This window comes from Mustela nivalis, assembly GCF_964662115.1.
Source record: "Mustela nivalis genome assembly, chromosome: 2".
In the NCBI taxonomy this organism is placed as follows: domain Eukaryota; kingdom Metazoa; phylum Chordata; class Mammalia; order Carnivora; family Mustelidae; genus Mustela; species Mustela nivalis.
The window spans coordinates 147,973,294-147,985,436 of NC_139021.1; the positions used below are offsets into that span (position 1 = coordinate 147,973,294).

The window sequence follows — 12,143 nt, forward strand, 5'->3', positions numbered from 1 at the left end:
TCTCAAATGCTTGGAAAGGTGCCTCTCTTTTCCTTCAGGCCCAGGTGCTCTGTTCCACAAAGCCCAAACTCACATCCCATTACAGGATCTAATCCTTTATTGCTTTCTCCAGTCATCTTTACTCTACCTTTATCTTCCTTCCTACCTGATACACTACCAGAAAAGAAAAATGAACAGTGAACAGAGAGACTTCCTTATCTGGCTTGTCCTGAAGTTAAAAGGAACAGAAGTTAAGGTAGATACATAATGATAATATTTAAGGTAGATAAACATGAAGGCCTGTGTTTATTTACCTCAAATCAATTGCACAATAATGGCACGGTATGGATATGTATTAGCCAGAGGCTTGCCCCTTCCTCCTACCCAACTCTACTTCCTGTTACCCAAGGCTGATGGTAGAGTAGTACTTCCTACAGCAATTCAGAGAGAAGTGATTCAATGCTCAACTATTAATTTCAAAGTAGACCTTCACAGCCCATGGTAGAAATAACAGCTTAGGAGAAAAAGGCTTTGGGGGCATTAACAATCCAATTCTTAGCCTGAGCACTAGGCATAGAAAAATACCCAATACCAGGCAGATTAGATGAAGATGACATAGCTTTGGGAAAAGAGAGAGTTGGAGAGGGAGCAACAGACGAGTCACTGATGAGGTCCCTGAAAGGGAGCTCTTATACTATTTGTTACCCAACCCAGGAAAGGCAGCCCAGAAAAGAGTGTGGGCCACAGAACCCTCAGGTAAGTGGGAGAGTCTTTGAGCAGGAAAGGAAAGTTGTGCTCAATTCTTGTGGGGACCAGGGAAAGCAAGCCACGTCTTCAAGTGTCCCCACACCACTGCACGTGGTGACAACAGCACTATGGGGCAACAGCTGCCATGTCTCCTAGGCCCCAAGGGTGGTGAGGGAACACATCTGTGCTCTTGTGGCCTCTGGGAGGACATCAGGCTTGCAAGAACCTTGCAATGAAGACAAACAGAATCCCTAGTCATGGAGGGATATTTCTGGAAAAACTTCTAATATGTTTTCATGCTCTGTATGACCTGTTGCCTTGTGGCTTCCCTCCCACCCAAAGAGTCAGGGATAAAATGTTTTGAGTTCCTACCAAGACAATGAGCTTGAAGGTAAGGCCTGGTTCAGAAAGAGTTTCAAAGTTCTTTAAGATTAGGGATAGCACATGTCTGGGTTTCTATCTTTTGTCTCACATTATTCCTTTGGAGAGACAGACCCTGAGATCATGACCTGAGCCTAAATCAAGAGTTAGATGCTTAACCAATTAAGCCACTGAGGCATACCTTAGAACTGATTTTTTTATAAAGGCACAGTATGCTGAAACTAGTGATTGAAAATTTAATGAGGAACAGAATATTATATCAAATCAAAGTAACTCCTCCATACTGCTTTTTAATTACAAAAGAAAAAAGAGCAATTTCAATGGAGGCCAAGTGATACTACCTAACCAAAGAATCAACTCTAACCGCCAAGGTTGGGTTAAAATGAGCCTCCTGCTATGAGGCCCTGAGGACATTCCTTTGTGGAATTCCTGCCCAAAATGCATATTTTTATCTAATCACAAGGAAACATCATGTGAACATATTTTACACAATAGCTGGCCCATACTCTTCAAAATATCAAGGCCATGAAAGATGAAGAAATGCTGGGGAGCTGTCTTTGATTAAAGGCACCTATATAAATGGGATCTTGGATTGGATCCTGGACTCAAAACTAGAATATCTGGACAACTGGAGAAGTTCAAATATATAGTGGATTAGATAATTATTTTATCAATGTTAAATTTTCAGGATTTTGGAATACCTGGCTGGCTCAGACAGTGGAGCATGTGACTCTTGATCTCAGGGTAGTAAGTTTGAGCTTCAATTTGGGTATAGAGATTACTTAAAATTTAAAAAAAAAAGTTTCAGGATTTTGATAAATGTACTGAGGTCATGTTTAAGAAACAAGCCATTGTTCTCAGGAAATTCACACAGCTATGCAGGGGAAAAGGGGCATGATGAATGTGCATTACTCTTGGAGTGCTCAGAGACAGAGGAAATAACTTGAATGGGGACATAATGTTAACAGTTGGTAATTCTGTGTAAAAGGCATACAGGATATATTTTTTTCCTTTTTACTATTCTGGAACTTTTCTGTAAATGTGAAACTAAATCAGAATTAAAAGTTTTAAAAAGTTCCACTGTAATGGTCAGTAAGCACATAAAAAGATGCTCAACATCTTTAGTCATTAGAGAAATGTAAATCAAAGCCACGGTGAGATACCACTTCATACGCACTAGGATGGCTATAATAAACAAAGACAGACAGAAGCAAGTGTTGCCAGGAATAAGGAAATATAGAAACTGGATGCGATTCCTTAAAAAGTAAAAAACAGAGTTACCATTTAACCTAGCAATTCCGCTTCTAGGTATTTACGCAAGACCACTGAAAACAGGTACTCAGATATATACTTGTAAATTAATGTTTTATAGCAATATTCACAAGAGCCAACAGTTTAAAAAAAACAGGTAAAAACAACTCAAATGTATGTACTGGATGAATGGATAAACAAAATGTGGTCTATCCATACAATGGTATATTATTTTAAACAATTTTATTTATTTATTTATTTGACAGAGATCACAAGCAGGCAGAAAGGCAGGCGGGGAGCGGGGTCGGGTGGGGGTGAAGCAGGCTCCCTGTTGAGTAGAGAGCCCGATGTGAGGCTCAATCCCAGGACCCTGGATCGTGACCTGAGCCGAAGGCAGAGGCTTAACACTGAGCCACCCAGGCACCCCTATAATGGCATATTATTAAGCAATAAAAAGAATGATGTATTAAAAGAGGACTCCAACTAACTCCATTTTGACCTCAGTCAGTACTTTCTAATTCATTAAGTTCTCTCCAGCTTATCTCTTAACTTAGACAAAAGGCCCTGTGGGCAAAGCATCCCCAGATGGAAACTCAAACTACCCACTCAGGCAATAAGGATGGTCCTGAGCTGACAAGATCCTGCTTGATTGACCCCAAGAAAAACTGACCAATTTGACCTTGACTGCCCAGATGATGTACCCACCGACCTTTGCCCCACCTTTTCCTTATATAAACCTGAAAGTATATTCAGCACTTTGGAGACAGTCTTTGAGATGCTAGTCTGTTGTCTTCCTGGTGTTGGCCTCACTGAAATAAACTCCATTCTTGTTTCACTGATGCTTTTCTTTCTTTTTTTTTTTTTTTAAAGATTTTATTTATTTATTTGACAGACAGAGATCACAAGCAGACAGAGAGGCAGGCAGAGAGAGAGAGGGAAGCAGGCTCCCTGCTGAGCAGAGAGCCTGATGCAGGGCTCGATCCCAGAACCCTGAGATCATGACCTGAGCCGAAGGCAGAGGCTTAACCCACTGAGCCACCCAGGCACCCCAATGCTTGTCTTTCTGCCTGTGGATTTTGTCAGCACTAATGGCTGACCCTGGTTTGTTTGGGACCCTCTGGGACAGGTGCTCTTGTACCCCACGTACCAGCTATAGATCCAAAGAGATCACATGGCCAGAGACAACAAGTGTTTGCCCCAAAACATGAGGAGACAGGAGTTTGAAAACCACTTGGGCACCCCCTCCAAAACCTTGACTGTGTGTAATCCCTATAACCTAGGCATGCCCTGAAGTATAGGCAAAAATTCCCCAAAAGGGCTGAGGTGAAATTATCTACCATCCCAATGGGATGGGGGCTTGAAATAAAAGTTAAGTTGATGCTTGCAAAGTTAACAAGATGCAATTTCTTTTGCTCCTCATTTGGGCACTGTAATATTGTGCTTTGTAATAAGAAATATATATTAGGTCTTTATTCCCACTCCTAGCACAGAGTTCCTAAAACCCCAGGGATTTCCTAAACGATAAGACCAATGAAGGTGTCTTTTGTGATTCCTATCAAGCCCCCTTCCACTACATCTATATTTGTGTTAATGAGGTAACTTTTGAAAGCCCCAAAGTGTGGGGACTGATTGCTAGGGGGAACCAACCTTGTTATCAGATAGGCTTGACCTTAGGGGAAGGTAAGGGCTGGAGGCTGAATCAATCACCAATGGCCATGATTTAACCAACTATGCCTATGTAATAACGAAGCGTCCATAAAAGCCCAGAAGGGTGGGGTTCTGAAAGCTTCTGGGTTGGTGAACACTGGGAGGTGCAGGGAGAGTGGCACCCAGAGAAGGCATGACAACTCCACGCCCTTCCCCACATACTTCTCCATATGCATCTCTTCTATCTGGCTGTTTCTGAATTAAATCCTGCAAAGGTCAGTGGAATGACCCCAGGTCAGTGGAGTGACTCCAGATCAGTGGAGTCATGCTTAAACTGGTCTGGGTGGTCTGTGCCAGCAGGAGGTCTCCCGTCTGGGTAGTCACTACTGCTTGAGGGTGCTTTGGTTTCCATTAGCCTGAGTTAAAAGATAAGCTGGAAAGAACTTAAGGAAAAATGTGGGCAAAGGTCAGTAAGAATACGCAAGTGGGTAGCAAAGATCAGGTCTTGGGGTCTAGCTGGTGACACAATGACCATATTAGTGTTCACATTTCCTTCAGATAAATACTGAGATGTGGAATTGCTGGATATGGTAGTTCTATTTTTGATTTTTGAGGAAACTCTGTCTTCCATAGTGACTGCACCAATTTACATTCCAACCAGTAGTGCACAACAGTTCCCAATTCTCTCTGTTCTCATCTGCCCTTGCTGCTTCGTGTGTGTGTGTGTGTCTATGTGTGTGTGTGTGTGTGTGTGTTTTAAAACAGGTGAGGTGATCTCATTGCATTTTCCTGGTGATTACAGATATTGAGCACCTTGTCATACACCCCACTGGCTATCTATATATCTTTGGAAAAATGTCTGTTTATATCTGTCTGCTTTTTACTTGGATTGTTTTGGGGTTTTTTGCTATTGAGTTGTGTGAGTTCTTTATATATTTCAGATATTAATCTCTTATCAGATATATGTCAGTTTTGCAAATTTTCCCCATCCCATAGGTTGCCTTTTCATTCCACTAATGTTTTCCTTCCTGTGCAGATGCTTTTTAGTTTGATACAGTCTCACTTGTTTATTTTTGTTTCTGTTGCCTTTATTTTTGTGTCTTTAATCCATTTTGAGTTAATTTTTGTGTCTAGTATAAGACAGTATATCATCTTCTTTGACCTTTAAAATGGCAACTTAAAAAAAAAATAAAATGGCAACCTATATTATCAAAGTCCCTTTTATTGGAAGACTGTTGCATGCTTGGGAAAAGAGACACATTACTGGCCTATTGTTACTTTCATGTGCTTCTGGATTCTGTTTGCTAATACAAATTAAAAATATTTGCTTTAATATTCTCAAAGATTCCCCTCTGATATGTTATTACTGCTATCATCATCTCTGTGCCGTACTTCTCTGTTTGCGGTATTTCTCCAGAGGATGATATCCTGGTTGCTCTCCTACAGGGGGAGATACGGAAGAGTGTTATGACTAGAAGAAGTCCAGGCTAGACAAGGAAGGGCTGGAATAGATTGCCTTGAAATGAAGCCATGATGAAGAATAGTCAGGCAGAGAGAATAGTCATTGGCATGTATTTAAAAACTATGAAGATGATTGAAAAAAAAAACACACCAAGTTTAATGGTAAAATAGTGAAAGAATATCCACTTGAGTCAGGAACAATGCAAGAATGCTCATTCTTACTACTGTTAACTTGGCTTTGGAGGTATTAACAAATGTATTTAAATAAGAAAAAGAGGTTTAACATTGGAGGGAAAAAAGATGGCAAAAGTATCATTATTCGTTTACCTGAAAATTTAGAACCAACAACAATAAAACTATTATAAGCAATACAACAATTCAACAAAATCCATTGTATACAAAATTAATATGTAATGATCAAGAGGTTTCCTAAATAAGACAACCTACTGAATGGGATAAAATATTTGACAGTGGTATATCTGATAAGGGGTTAGATTTAAAGTATCTAAAGAGGGGCACCTGGGTGGCTCAGTGGGTTGGGCCGCTGCCTTTGGCTCGGGTCATGATCTCAGGGTCCTGGGATCGAGCCCCACATCGGGCTCTCTGCTCGGCAGGGAGCCTGCTTCCTCCTCTCTCTCTGCCTGCCTCTTTGCCTGCTTGTCATCTCTCTCTGTCAAGTAAATAAATAAAATCTTTTAAAAAAATAAAGAATCTAAAGATACAACTCAACACACAGAAGACCAAATAACCCAATTTAAAAATGGGCAGAGGACACACACAAACCTTTCTCCAAAGAAGACATTCCGATCGCCAACTGACACATGATAAGATGCTCAACATCACCCATGATCAGGGAAATGCAAATCAAAGCCACAATGAGATATCACCTCACACCTGTCAGAAGGGCTAAAATAAAAAACACAAGAAACTACAAGTGTTGGTGAGGATGTAAGAAAAGAGAAGCCTCCTACACTGCTGGTGGGAAAGCAAGCTGGTGCAGCTAGTGTAGAAAACAGTGTGGAGGTTCCTCAAAAAATTACAAACAGAATCACCATATGACCCAATAATGCCACTGCTAGATAGTTACCCAAAGAATTTGAAAACACTAATTCAAAGGGTTGTATGCACCCTATATTTATCGCATTATTTATTTATTGGATGTTGGCTTTTATTGAATTTATTGCATTATTTATAATAGCTAAGATATGGAAGCAACCCAAGTATCCCTTGATAGATGAATGAATAAAGAAGATGTGGTGTATATATGCAATGGAATGTTACTTAGCCATAAAAAAGAATGTAACTTTCCCATTTGCAATAATATGGATGGATCTAGAAAGTATAATGCTAAGTGAAATAAGTGAGTCAGAGAAAGACAAATACCGTATGATTTCACTTATATGTGGAATTTAAGAAACAAAGGAAAACTAAGAGATGAACCAAAAAAACCCAGACTCAACAAGAGAACAAACAGATGGTTACCAGAGGGAAGGTGGGTGGGAGAACAGATAAAATAGGTAAAAGGGATAAAGAGGACACTTATCATGATGAGCACTGAGTAATGTATGGAATTGTTGAATTATTATATTGTATACCTGAAACTAATATAATGTTGTACATCAATTACACTAGAATTTTTAAAAAAAGAGGTTTCCTAAATAAAGATAAAACCAATTAGAAAATATAGTGGAAGAAAATATATTTAAAATAGCAACAAAAATACCCTAGGAATAAACTTCAGAAATGTATAATATCTATAGAAAGGAAACTTCAGGGCACCTGGGTGGCTCAGTTGTTTAAGCATCTGCCTTTGGCCCAGGTCATGATCCCAGAGTCCTAGGATCGAGTTCCATATCAGTCTCCCTGATCAGCTGAGAGGTGGCTTCTCCCTCTCCTTGTGCCCCTACTCCCTGCTCATGCTCTCTCTCTCTCTCACTCGCTCTCGCTCTCATACTCTCTCTCTCAAATAAATAAAATTTAAAAGAAAAGAAAGGAAACTTCAAGATTCCACCAGAGAATGGAATGGCAGACTAAGAACCTTCATCCACTCCCCATAAAAACAATGAGAACTCTGGCAAAAAAATTTTAAATCAACTTTTTCAGAACTCTGAAGATAAACCAAAGGCTTGCAACAATCCAAAGAACATTTATTCAAGAAAAATGGCTGAGTCCCAGTAAGAAAAGGGAGCTTTTCAGAATTATAACTTGCCCTATTCTGATCCCCTTCTTCCCAGCCCTCTTGTAGCTTTGAAAACCTACAGCCTCACAACATGGTAGCTGTGCAACCCAGCCACCTAGCAACCAGTGGAGAGAACAGACAAGTTTGGGACTCCTGAAAAAGCCCCACTCCTAGAGAATTACACAGTTTGACCTTTTCAGAGGCTCCTGGAAATTCCCACTCACAGGGATTATCTTTACTTGACCTCATTCAGAGCTTACTCACTGTGAAAGCCTTTTCCTGGAACATCTGTTTAAAAAAAGAAAATCAGTAGTGACTGTTTAACATTGTAGGTACATGAAGAAGGTTAACAGTTGTGGAATAAAGAAGAGACTGCCCAAAAACTGAAAAGGTAGTTTGGGGAATGAGATGTCCATAGAAGACTTTGAAAAGTGCCAATGCATTCCTGGGGCCTAGAGGCCATTTGATGTACAAGCCAGTTCACATGCCCAGGAGAAGGCCCTAATCTTTCACCTCTGGTTAGTGTTGAGACTCCATGTAAGCAGGAACTGAAGGCTAAGCCTGAGTTGTAAACTGCCAGATTTAAGGTTTACCCTAACATACAGACACAGACCCCTTGGCAAAAGCTGGGAGACTTACTGGTACCAGGCATACAGGGAATCTCTGTCCAGTCACTGGTTAACCCCTAAGTTAAGTGAACAGAGACTTTAGTGGCCATACATGACAAAGAAAACAGGCTACAAAAGTAGTACAGGAAAGTCACTAAATAAACACACAACAACAACAACAACAACTGTAAGAAAAATTAACTAAAATAAACCCTGGAAGGGGCACCTGGGTGGCTCAGTGGGTTAAGCCGCTGCCTTCAGCTCAGGTCATGATCTCAGGGTCCTGGGATCGAGTCCTGCGTTGGGCTCTCTGCTCAGCAGGGAGCCTGCTTCCTCCTCTCTCTCTCTCTGCCTGCCTCTCTGCCTACTTGTGATCTCTCTCTGTCAAATAAATAAAATAAAATAAAAAATCTTAAAAAAATAAAAATAAAAAAAATAAAATAAATCCTGGAAGGTATGTATCTGACTTACAGAGTTGCCAAGTTATATTATTTAAAAAGCCAGGTTTTCAGTAAGAAATGAGATATGCAAAGAAATGATGAGATAGGCAACAGCACACTGAATAATTCTAAAAAAGAATGGAAAGGGATTTAGCAGGCATCAAAAGAAACTAATAAAATAATTAAACGTTTGGGAAAGCAAAACTGAAATACAACATACTCTAAGTTGGGAACACAGCGTTGCTGCTGTGCTGGTCAATAGGTTCAGGCCAGGTTTTGGGTAACGTTTTACGTTGAACCATACAAAATATTTGTGTTTTTGTCATATAAAAACAGCAGTTTCATATGGCTCAAATTACTATTTGGAGTGACCACATGAGAGAAAAATCAGAGCAGAGAATCTGAGTCAAAATCTTTGCCAATGGTCAAAGACAAAGAATCAAATATCATACCAAGTTCGGGGGCCTTCAAACTGGTTGCAAACTCAGAGATGCAATTCATGATTGGTAGCTGATACAATTGGAGAAGAACTGGAGTAGGCTGGGCAAGAAGTGAGGAAAGCCCAAAGTAACAGTCTTAAAGGACCCTGGGGGACGCCTGGGTGGCTCAGTTGGTTGGACGACTGCCTTAAGCTCAGGTCATGATCCCGGAGTCCCAGGATCAAGTCCCGCATTGGGCTCCCACCTCCATAGGGAGTCTGCTTCTCCCTCTGACCTTCTCCTTGCTCATGCTCTCTCTCACTGTCTCTCTCTCTCAAATAAATAAATAAAATCTTAAAAAAAAAAAAAGGACCCTGGGCTATTTAGGGCTTTCCTTTATTGGGAGTGGTGGTGGTGATGTACGAAGAAGGATGGCGGGTATGGTTTAAAGATGTAGGGTCAACGTTGGTCCCAGTAACCTACATGATCTAATTGTCACAAATGTGAAGTGCCATTGTCATCAGGCTATTTATTTATTTAAATTCCAGGGCAGTTAACATACAGAGCTATATTAGTTTCAAGTGTACAATATAGTGATTCAACAGTTCCATACTTACCCAGCGTGCATCACGAGTGCACTCCCAATCTCTTCTACCTATTTCACCCACCCACCCTCCTACCTCCCCTCTGGTAACCACAGGGTAGCCTCCCCTCTGTTCTCTATAGTTAAGAATCTGTTCTTTGGTTTGTCTCTCTTTTTTTCCCTTTGTTTGTTTTGTTTCTTACATTCCATATATGAGAAAAATCATATATTTGTCTTTGCCTGTCTTTGCTTAGCATTGTTGTCTCAGATGGCAAGGCTACATTCTTTTTTATGGTTGAATACTATTCCACTGTTTGTGTGTGTGTGTGTGTGTGTGTGTGTGAGAGAGAGAGAGAGAGAGAGAGAGAGATGTCTTTGACCATTGTCTGTTGATGGACACTTGGGTGCTTCCATAGTTTGGTTATTGTAAATAATGCTACAACATACACAGGGGCGCATGTATCCTTTTATATTAATGTTTTTGTATTCTTTCAGTAAATATCCAGTAGTGCAATTACTAGATGGCTGGATAGTTCTATTTTTAACTTTTTGAGGAACCTCCCTTTGAGGAACTGTCTTTCACAGTGGCTGCACCAGTTTGGATTCCCATCAACAGTTCAGAAGGGTTCCTTTTTCTCCACATTCTTATCAACACTTGTTGCTTTTTTAGTTCTTTTGTTTTTTGTTTTTTTTTTAGATTTTATTTTGAAGCAATCTCTACACCCAACTTGGGGCTCAAATTCACAAACCTGAGATTAAGAGTCACGTGCTCCACCAACTGAGCCAGCCAGGTGTCCCTTGAGTTTTTTATTTTAGCCTCTCTGACAAGTGTGAGGTGATATCCCATTGTAGTTGTGTGTTTTTTTTTTAGATTTATTTATTTGACAGACAGAAATCACAAGTAGGCAGAGAGGCAGGCAGAGAGAGAGGAAGGGAAGCAGGCTCCCCGCTGAGCAGAGAGCCCGACACTGGGCTCGATCCTAGGACCCTGGGATCATGACCTGGCCGAAGGCAGAGGCTTAACCCACTGAGCCACCCAGGTGCCCCCCATTGTAGTTTTGTTTGTTTTTGTTTTTAAATATTTTATTTATTTATTTGACAGAGATCACAAGTAGGCAGAGGCAGGCAGAGAGAGAAGGAAGGGAAGCAGGCTCCCTGCCAAGCAGAGAGTCCGATGCGGGGCTCGATCCCAGGACCCTGGAATCATGACCTGAGCCGAAGGCAGAGGCTTTAACCCACTGAGCCTCCCAGGTGCCCCACCACATTGTGGTTTTGATTTGCATTTCCCTGATAATGAGTGCTTTTGAACATCTTTTCAGGTGTCCATTGGCTTTCTGAATGTCCTCTTTGGAGAAATGTTTGTGTATGTCTCCTGTCCATTTTAAAATCAGATTATTTGGTTTTCTGTGTGTTGAGTTGAATCAGTTCTTTTTTTTTTTTTTTTAAGATTTTATTTATTTATTTATTTGAAAGAGAGAGAGCACAAGTGGGAGGAGAGGGAGAAGCAGATTCCCTGCTGAGCAGAGAGCCCCATGTGGGACTCAATCCCAGGACCCTCAGATCATGACCTGAGCTGAAGGCAAACGCTTAATGACTGAGCCACCCAGGCACCCCCAAGTTGAATCAGTTCTTTAGATACTTTGGATACTAACCCTTTATCAGATATGCCATTTGAAAATATTTTCTCCCTTCCAGTAGGTGGTCTTTTTAGTTTCGTTGGTTGTTGCCTTTGCTGTGCAGAAGCTTTTCATTTTGTTTGATGTAGTCCTGGTACTTTATTTTTGCTTTTGTTTCCCTTGCCTCAGGAGACAGATGTGGAAGGATGTTGCTACAATGTCAGAGAAATTATTGCCAGCGCTCTATTTTAGGATTTTCATGGTTTCAGGTCTCACATTTTGAGGGTGTGTGTGTGTGTGTGTGTGTGTGTGCGGTGGTAAGAAAGTGGTCCAGTTTCATTCTTTTGCATGTGGCTGGCCAGTTTTCCCAACACCATTTGTTGAAGAGACTGTTTCCCATTGCATATTCTTGCCTCCTTTGTAAAAGATTAGTTCACCATATAATTGTGGGTTTATTTCTGGGTTTTCTATTCTCTTCCCTTGATCCACGTGTCTATTTTTATGCCAGCAACATACTGTCTTGAATAATACAGCTTTGTAACATAACGTGAATTCTGGAATGTGCTATATTCAGTTTTGTTTTTCTTTCTCATTGCTTTGGTTCTTCTGGGTCTTCTGTGGCTCCATACAAATTCTAGTATTGTTCTAGTTCTGTGCAAAATGCTGTTGAGAGTTTGATAGGGATTGCATTGAATCTGTAGATTGCATTGGGTAGTACAGACAGTTTAACAATATTTGTTCTTCCAACCCATGAACATGGACTGTCTTTCCATTTCTTTTTGCTGTCTTTAATTTCTTTCATTGGTATTTTATAGTTTTCAGAATACAGGGC

General features: G+C 40.6%; 1 long non-coding RNA gene across 1 annotated transcript; it reads right to left on the bottom strand.

The window, feature by feature from the left end:
- Positions 1 to 5,207: 5,207 nt before the first annotated feature.
- LOC309857343 lies at positions 5,208 to 9,932 on the bottom strand. The gene is made up of 2 exons (XR_014307648.1): positions 6,250 to 9,932; positions 5,208 to 6,136 (listed from the first exon to the last, which is right to left on the bottom strand). It is a non-coding gene; the product is annotated as an uncharacterized lncRNA (long non-coding RNA).
- Positions 9,933 to 12,143: the final 2,211 nt, after the last annotated feature.